The sequence below is a fragment of the Somniosus microcephalus genome, chromosome 4 (genome assembly GCF_052327205.1).
Source record: "Somniosus microcephalus isolate GS21.2 chromosome 4, FLI_Smic_1.0, whole genome shotgun sequence".
In the NCBI taxonomy this organism is placed as follows: domain Eukaryota; kingdom Metazoa; phylum Chordata; class Chondrichthyes; order Squaliformes; family Somniosidae; genus Somniosus; species Somniosus microcephalus.
Window position 1 is genome coordinate 20,042,561 of NC_140990.1, and position 7,773 is coordinate 20,050,333.

The window sequence follows — 7,773 nt, forward strand, 5'->3', positions numbered from 1 at the left end:
TGTTTTATCTCTACGCAGGGATAATAATCCTGAACCCTGACTTCACTGACCGATTCTCTTCTACGCTCATCAAACTACCTAGATTACCAAACTAACGATCAGCAAGGCCCTGATCTCCGACACCGCCGTGTATTATGCGCCAGGAGCCCTACAGTGCTACAGAGATATAGCGGATCCCGCACAAAAACCCGCACTGAGAGTTTCAGATAGTGCTCACCAGAGGGCGCTCTCACACCGATAAACAGAATTAATAATTCAGCCTCCACTGCGAGAGTCGCAGTGAGATTCTTAAAAGGGCAAACACAACACAATTCTCAACACAGGGGGTGTGGTCCACTAAATCCATTTGTGGCGCTTTAACTCCCCTTTCGTCTTTTGATGCACTTGCGGTGCCTGCCTGCAATAGTGTGCAGCCCTTTATCCATCTCCCCTAAACACAAAGTTCCCCCAAAGTCCATTGAACTTCAGAATGTCCCTCTAATGCTGGAATGATTTCTGTCACCATTAACAAACGCTGAGCTTCCCGGTTACAATTATCAGAGAAGGGGTTCGTTCTCACACATGGCCTCTAAACAATCCCCTATACGAACATTGACTGTAGCCCAGCTCGGGGTGTTTCCATTCACTGCCAGCCAGCTCACTACCTACCCGTCTCACAGTACCATTGGGCACACCAGGAAGTGAGGTCAGAGCATCCTGAGACACGACAGCAGATTATTGAGGGCGGGGTTTAGAACGGGTGTGTTCAAATGTCCTACCCCACTTTTACAGAGCGGACTGCGACAATGCGGCTACTGAGCATCTGGGCTGTGTGGGGGGCATTTCTGACAGGTAATTGTGGTCCAAACTCATTTAATCTTTTCCCTCTTTTCGAAAAAGTTTTGAATCAGAATTTTAAGCACCCGCCGGTTTGATCTTTTGCTGTTTGAACATGTTTTTCAGATCTGAGTCTTGGAGATTCTGTCACTCAGCCGCCGTCCTCAGGAGTTAAGACAGAAAGAGAAGCGGTGACTTTAAACTGTAGCTATGATACTACAGTGAGCAACTATTATTTACACTGGTACCGGCAGCACCCAGACACACAGCCCGAGTTTACACTGAGCAAATACTCGGGCGGTGCTGAAGATAAAGCAGAATTTGCTAAAACCCGTTTCTCTGTAGCGCTCAACACCTCGACTAAATTCACCAGTTTAACCATCTCCGGGCTGCAGCTGACTGACGCTGCCGTGTATTACTGCGCCTTCTCTCTGGAACTCACAGTGATGGAAAACAGTCTCACCCTGTGTAAAAACTTCCGTTGGACTGTAGGGCGGAGCTCCTGTCTGTTGGGGTTGTGTGGAATCGCGGGCAGATGCAGCCACAATGTGCAGCGCGCTGTCAGGCGCTCAAACACACACCGAGAGGAAACCAAATTAACCTCGGATCAAACTGTCACCCAACTGATTCCAGGAGCCGCCGAGAAAACAAACTGCAGAATCCAATCGTCCCGAAAGATCGATCTCTGAATGAATCGAACGGTTAAGCTGTCCTTTCTGCTTCTGATCAGCTAATTTCCCTTAAAGTTATGGATCGATGTTCCGATCAGCCCCGAGAAAGAGGTTTGCTGGGAGAGTCAGGAACCTTCTGCTGGTCGATCCGTTAATAGGACAGGATCTGTTTCCCATGTTCCTCCAGTGTTTGTTATTCCAGCCCGTGTATTCCTTCAAAACCGGATATTTAATGAGTTGTGGTGCTGGGGAAATTCTCTGACATTACTTTCTTTTAGTTCCACGGAAAGATAGATGCAACTTTCCAAACTTGGATACAGAGGAGTTGGAAACAGACAACCGAATGGTAGAGGACATGAAAGAGAAAAGTAGTTGAACGTTTCTGCAGACCTGCGGGGAAAATAGAGAGATTTCTGAGCTCTTTTAGTGTTCTTTTTGCTTCTGGTCTCTGGCCACCTCAGTTAACTTCCGTGCATTAGATTAACTGGGATAAATCTGACCAAGTTCTATTAGTCTATGGGGAGCGCTCGGTCCGTGTGGCAGGAGCCCCTCAGGAGGCTGGACTAAATTGGATAAAGTGTTTCAGTTGCTTTACACCCTGTCAATGATTGAAGGACAGAGATTCCCACAATGCTAAGCGGATCACAAATGCCCCGGTGTGGATCTCGGCCGCGTTGCACTTTGGGAGCACTTTCCGCACATGCGCAACTCGCCACTGGCTTTAATCGTCGCTGTCTGCATCTTTATCACTGCTGCAAATTCTATTAATTTTATTAAGAAAGTGAGAAGGCTTCTTTGGTGGAAATTGAAATCATATTTTATTTCAACCGTGCTGTTTTATTAAAATAAACATAGCTGCACGTGACGAGACGTCACAGAAACACGGGCAACAGTACGTGGCCCAATCATGGCCGACAGTAAGTCATTCAAACATGGCCGACGGCACGTCCCAAAAACATGGCCGGCTGTACGTCACACAAACATGGCCGCCGTACGTCACAGCAGAATGGCCGACTGCACGTCACGTAAGCGCATGTGAAATGTGGACGGTTTCATGCGCTCTGCGCTCATTGCAGCAAGTTTCAATCCGGCGTAAGAGCGGCGCAGCTGCGCAGCCGCCCGCTGGAAACTCAGGTGAAGCTGATCCTCGTACTCCACCATTAGAGGCGGTTGCGTGCTATTTTTGCTGCTGATATTCCCTTCTTCTTTTCCAGCTTCTTCCTAAATAACTTTACACATTCCCATAAGAAATTCCTCAGAATTTGTATAATGGTTTTGTTCCTTCCGCCCATAGTTCCTCCTGATCTCTTGTCCCTCTTGTGGCTTACTCTGAGAAACTCCTATCGGTGAACTTCACTGGGTAAATGTATGTTGTGTACGAAATTATGAATCCTTTTTTAAGAAAATCTCAGCGTCATGCAGCAGGTGGCGACATTGATCTTATTGAAACATGAAACATGCAGAGGCCGATATTGCTGAGTACCTAGGGCACTGTGTAACCTACCATATCAATTCATTTTATTATCAATATTAATAATGCTCAGATTGCGTCTCAGTCCAATTTTCAGTGATCATATATCCGGAGGAATAATCTCTAGGAGAAATATTGATTCAATTTAATTCCGCCACACTTCAGGATGGATGTCAGCTCCTTGGATAGGGTAGAGGAGAGATTTTATAGAATTGTACAAGGGATGGGGGACTTCAGTTATGCGAAGACTAGAGAACTTGTGATTGTTCGACTTAGAGCAGTGAAGATTAAAGTGAGATCTAATAGAGGTGTTCAAAATTATGAAGGGTTGTGATAGACTTGACAGTGAGATAAAGGCCCGTATTTTCCGTTCGGAGGATTCTTGCGTGCGGAGGTCTCCGATCTGGAAAAAATCTACGCCCTTACCTGAGGGCTGCAGAGGCCCGGCCACTTCCGCTTCTGGGCTTCTGTTCTACGAAATGCGCAGGGCCCAGGTATCCCAGGGGCGCATGCGGTTCGCAAGGCTCCCTGGGATCACGTGGGACATGGGGATCCAATGAAAGAAGGGAATCCCCCTTCATACTTTTGACAGCTTAGACCTATCAAAAGTATGAATGGAGATTACTCCAAAAACACATCAAAACATTAAATAAATTTAAAAACAAATCACGTTTTTATAATTAGTTGCAATTAGATTAAATTAAATATTTTAAACAAAAATTAATTTTTTTGAAAAGAAAACGTTTGCAGTGCTAAAAATAAACTTACCTTTTTAAAAAAGTATTTTACAATTAAAAATGAGTGAAAAAAACATTTTTCACTTTTTAAGCTCTTATACTGGTAAAAGCAGGCCTTTCGCCTGCTTTTAACAGGCGTAAGATTTTTAAGGGATTTCAGCGGGCGGAGGTTCTGCCGAAAGAGGAACTCTCCACCCGCAGAGGCCCTTCTTCAGGGCAGGCGTGCGATCTGCCAAGAAGATTCTTGACAGATCGGAAGTGTTGGTTTTCAGCGCATGCGCTTCCATTGTTTGAAACCGGCACTTGCGAGGTTCCGACGGGTGTCCCTACAGGAGGGGCCGTAATCAGAGGACACAGATTTAAGCTGATTTGAAAAATAACCAGGGGGGTGATGAGATGTTTTAACGCAGCGTGTAATGATCTGGAATGCACTGCTTCAAGATTCAATATTAAATTCAAAAGGGAACTAGATAAATACATGAAAAGGAAAGATTTACAGGGCTTTGGAGAAAGTGCAGGGGACTGGGACTGACTGAATAGCTGCTTCAAAGAGCCAGCATAGGCACGATGGGAGAAATGGCCTCCGTCTGTGCCATAAGACTCAAGAATCTATGAATTTAAATTGAACTAACCACAAGTTTTGTAATTGTACTCTTGAAGTTGCTGTTTGTGATATTAATATATGTATGCTTAATGGATTACATTGTATTACACAGGCTACACGGAACAGAAACAAGCCATTCGCCCCGAACAGTCCATGCCTTTGTATGTGCTCCACTCGAGCCTCATCCCGTCTTTCCTCATTTAAATCTATCAGCGTAACCCTCTATTCCCTTCTCCCTCATTTGTTTGCCCAGCCTCCCCTTAAATGCATCTATACTATTCGCTTCAACCACTCCCTGTGGTAGCACGTTCCACATTCTCACCACTCTTTGGATAAAGAGTTTTCTGGTGAATTCCCTATTGGATTTCTTGGTGACTACTTTATATTGATGGCCTCTAGTTAAGCTCTTCCCCACAAGTGGAAGCATTCTCTCTGTATCCACTCTCTCGAAACCGTTCTTAATTTTATAGACATCTACAAGGTCACCCCTCTGCCTTCTTTTTGGTAACGATATTAACCGGTATTATTTTAATACAGTGGATTCAAAATGTCAACAGAACCCATTTCGCATTTTACGAGCATCTTGGCTAAAGGGAATTGAATCTGTTTTCAGAATCAGTATCTTGTGGATTCCACTTCATCTTCAGGACCCAAGCTTATTAATGAGGCATCCAATCAGTGCAGTACTGAAAAGGCCCTATCTTCCAGGTAATATCATGAACCAATAACCTATTCCCACCGAACTTTGTCTGCTGAGGTGGACATTAAAGCTCACAGGGCCCCACACTGTGTCCCGGTCAATATTCCTCCCTTCAACCAAGTTCAACAGAAATACATTAACAGGAATCGAGCCACTTTTGCTGATCTTTCTGCGCGCAGATCGGCCTCGTACATCTGCAATTAGTTGCACTTTAACTCCTTTGCGACATCCCGGAGAAGGTGATGAGGTGGTGCATCAGTGTAAGCTGTTTCTTGACACATTAATATCAGAGACAGTTACTGACATCCATTTTCACATTAGGTGCAATGGTTATCTTTGGCCACATGGTGGCAGTAATTCCGAACAGTAGAAACTAAGGGATAGTTCGGTTTCGATAAGGCACTTCACAACCTTCCGCACTCAGGACTACGTTCAACAATTTCAGATCATAACCACTGCTCCCATTTTTAAGGACAGCAGATGCTGGTAATAATTCTACTGCATCCATTTGCACCTCCTCTAGACTCATCTTTTATTTTTTTACTTGTCCTATTAACATCCTCCTTCTCGGAGCTGATCTGAAAATCAATCCACAATTTTAAAGGAAACAGCCGATCAGACGCAGAAAGAACAGTTTAACCGGTCGGTTGATTCTGTGATCGATCTTTCGGGCCGATTGGATTAGGCAGTTTGTTTTCTCGGCCGCTCCTGGAAACAGTTGGGTGGCAGTTTGATCCGAGGTTAATTTGGTTTCCTCTCGGTGTGTGTTTGAGCACCTGACAGCGCGCTGCACATTGTGGCTGCATCTGCCCGCGATTCCACACAACCCCAACAGACAGGAGCTCCGCCCTACAGTCCAATGGCAGTTTTTGTACAGGGCTGAAACTGCTTACCATTACTGTGATTCCCAGGGCGCAGTAATATACGGCAGCGTCAGTCACCTGCAGCCCGGAGATGGTTAAACTGATGAATTTAGACGAGGTCTGGAGCTCAGCAGAGAAACGGATTCCAAAACCTTCTCCTTTCTGTTCTTCTGTATACAAGGCCCGTCTCCTGATTACAAACTGGAGCCCCTTCTGTGGTTGCCGCCGGTACCAATATAAATAATAGTCGTTGGCTGCGGTACTATAGGTACATCTTATAGTCACCGCTTCACCTTCTCTCCTGCTCTCTGAAGACTGGGACTGAGTAACAGAATCTCCATCACCCTGACCTGTAACATATTTTGAGGAACAAGATAAGAACGAGTATTAATAGGTGTCAATTAAATAATATTACCACTTTACTTTGAACACGACCTGATTGGATTCATCCTTACCGAAAATAGACACCCCAAACACACACCAGCCGCTGAATATCCGCATGGCCGCTGCCGAGCTCGAACTTGTCGGTCCGGTTAAAAGTCCAATCGCGAACCGGAATAGACCCCGTCAGAGGCTCCTATTGGTTCAACGTCACTTCCTGGTCTAATTGTTCCGCTCCAAGACGGAATCTCCAATCACCCGCCATATACTGAAAGGAGATTCAAATGATGGTCCTGGGTCACTTGATGCCCTTTGAGTCACAGCTTGAAGTATCTCAAGGTGGAATCAGTCACTCAGTGGGAGTCTCTGATGTGAGGGAAGCTTTTAGTTTGCTGAGGTTTGGGGCTTTATTTAATGGGCCCAAATCTGTTACACTGAGTGTTTGTTGGTTCTTTGCCGGTGTGTGACGGCTCAGCGAGAACTTGAACTTCATTGTCATGTACATTTCGTGGTTACAGTGTGCTTTCCGCTGTGTGCGATAGATTTCCTCTGGCCGCTATTTCTAACGAACTGGTGAAGGCAATCTAAAAGAATAAGCTTACGGTTTCGTTAAAACAGCTTTCAGTCGAGATTTCCACAGAGAGACCAGAGGAAGCCTTTCTCTTGTGTGTCCCCAACAGATGGTTAATCAAACCCGATCACTCGTCAACCAGCTCAGTCTCAGTGAGAGTGAGTGAAATATACTGAACATATTCATCTATATTAAAACCGATATATTGTCACTTCAGGTTAATAACTTACCGTCATCAGACGACTTTATTGGCAATTTCTCGGAGGGATATGAGCACCTTCACCTGCTCAATATCTGCTGAACCCGTTAGATTACCATCAGACTGAAACTAACAGACGGCGCCATTCCACTATGCTGAAATGAATCACATGGGCAGAGTGGTTAGTGCCACGGGGGAACCACCTCATCCGGGTTTCAGTTCTGTCTCCGTGAGTATGTCCTTCATTCCTGATTTCAATCTATAAGGTATTATTTTTCAAACGGTAGCTTTACAAAACTACCAAAAACTTCACTCGCAGTTGCTTTAAGATTTGCAGCGTAAGGAAGTGATTCATAGCGCGCGCTGGGGAGAGATTGAGACGATGCATAACAGCCGGAAAACAGGGAGGGGGAATCTTTGTTGAACCCCACGAACACAAATACAGGCATAAACAGGTGTCACATGTTGCAATTTAACGCAGAGAAGTGTGGAGTGATGCAATTTGGAAGGAAGCACGAGGAGAGGCAAATTAAACTAATTGGTACAATTTTAAAGCGGGTGCAGGAACAGAGAGTCCTGGGGATGCACGAGCACAACATTTTGAGAGTGGCAGGACAAGTTGAGAAGGCTGTTAAAATGGCATACAAATGTCTTGGCTTTATAAATAGAGGCATAGAGTACAAAAGCAAGGAAGTTAAGATAAACTTCAATAAAACACTGGTTCGGCCCCAGCTAGAGTATTGCGTCCAATTTTGACGCC

At 45.1% G+C, this 7,773-nt stretch overlaps 1 pseudogene; it reads right to left on the reverse strand.

Annotated features, from left to right (window-relative positions):
* Window positions 1–536: 536 nt before the first annotated feature.
* LOC147118366 (uncharacterized) lies at window positions 537–6,363 on the reverse strand (annotated as a pseudogene).
* Between the last annotated feature and the right edge of the window lie 1,410 nt (window positions 6,364–7,773).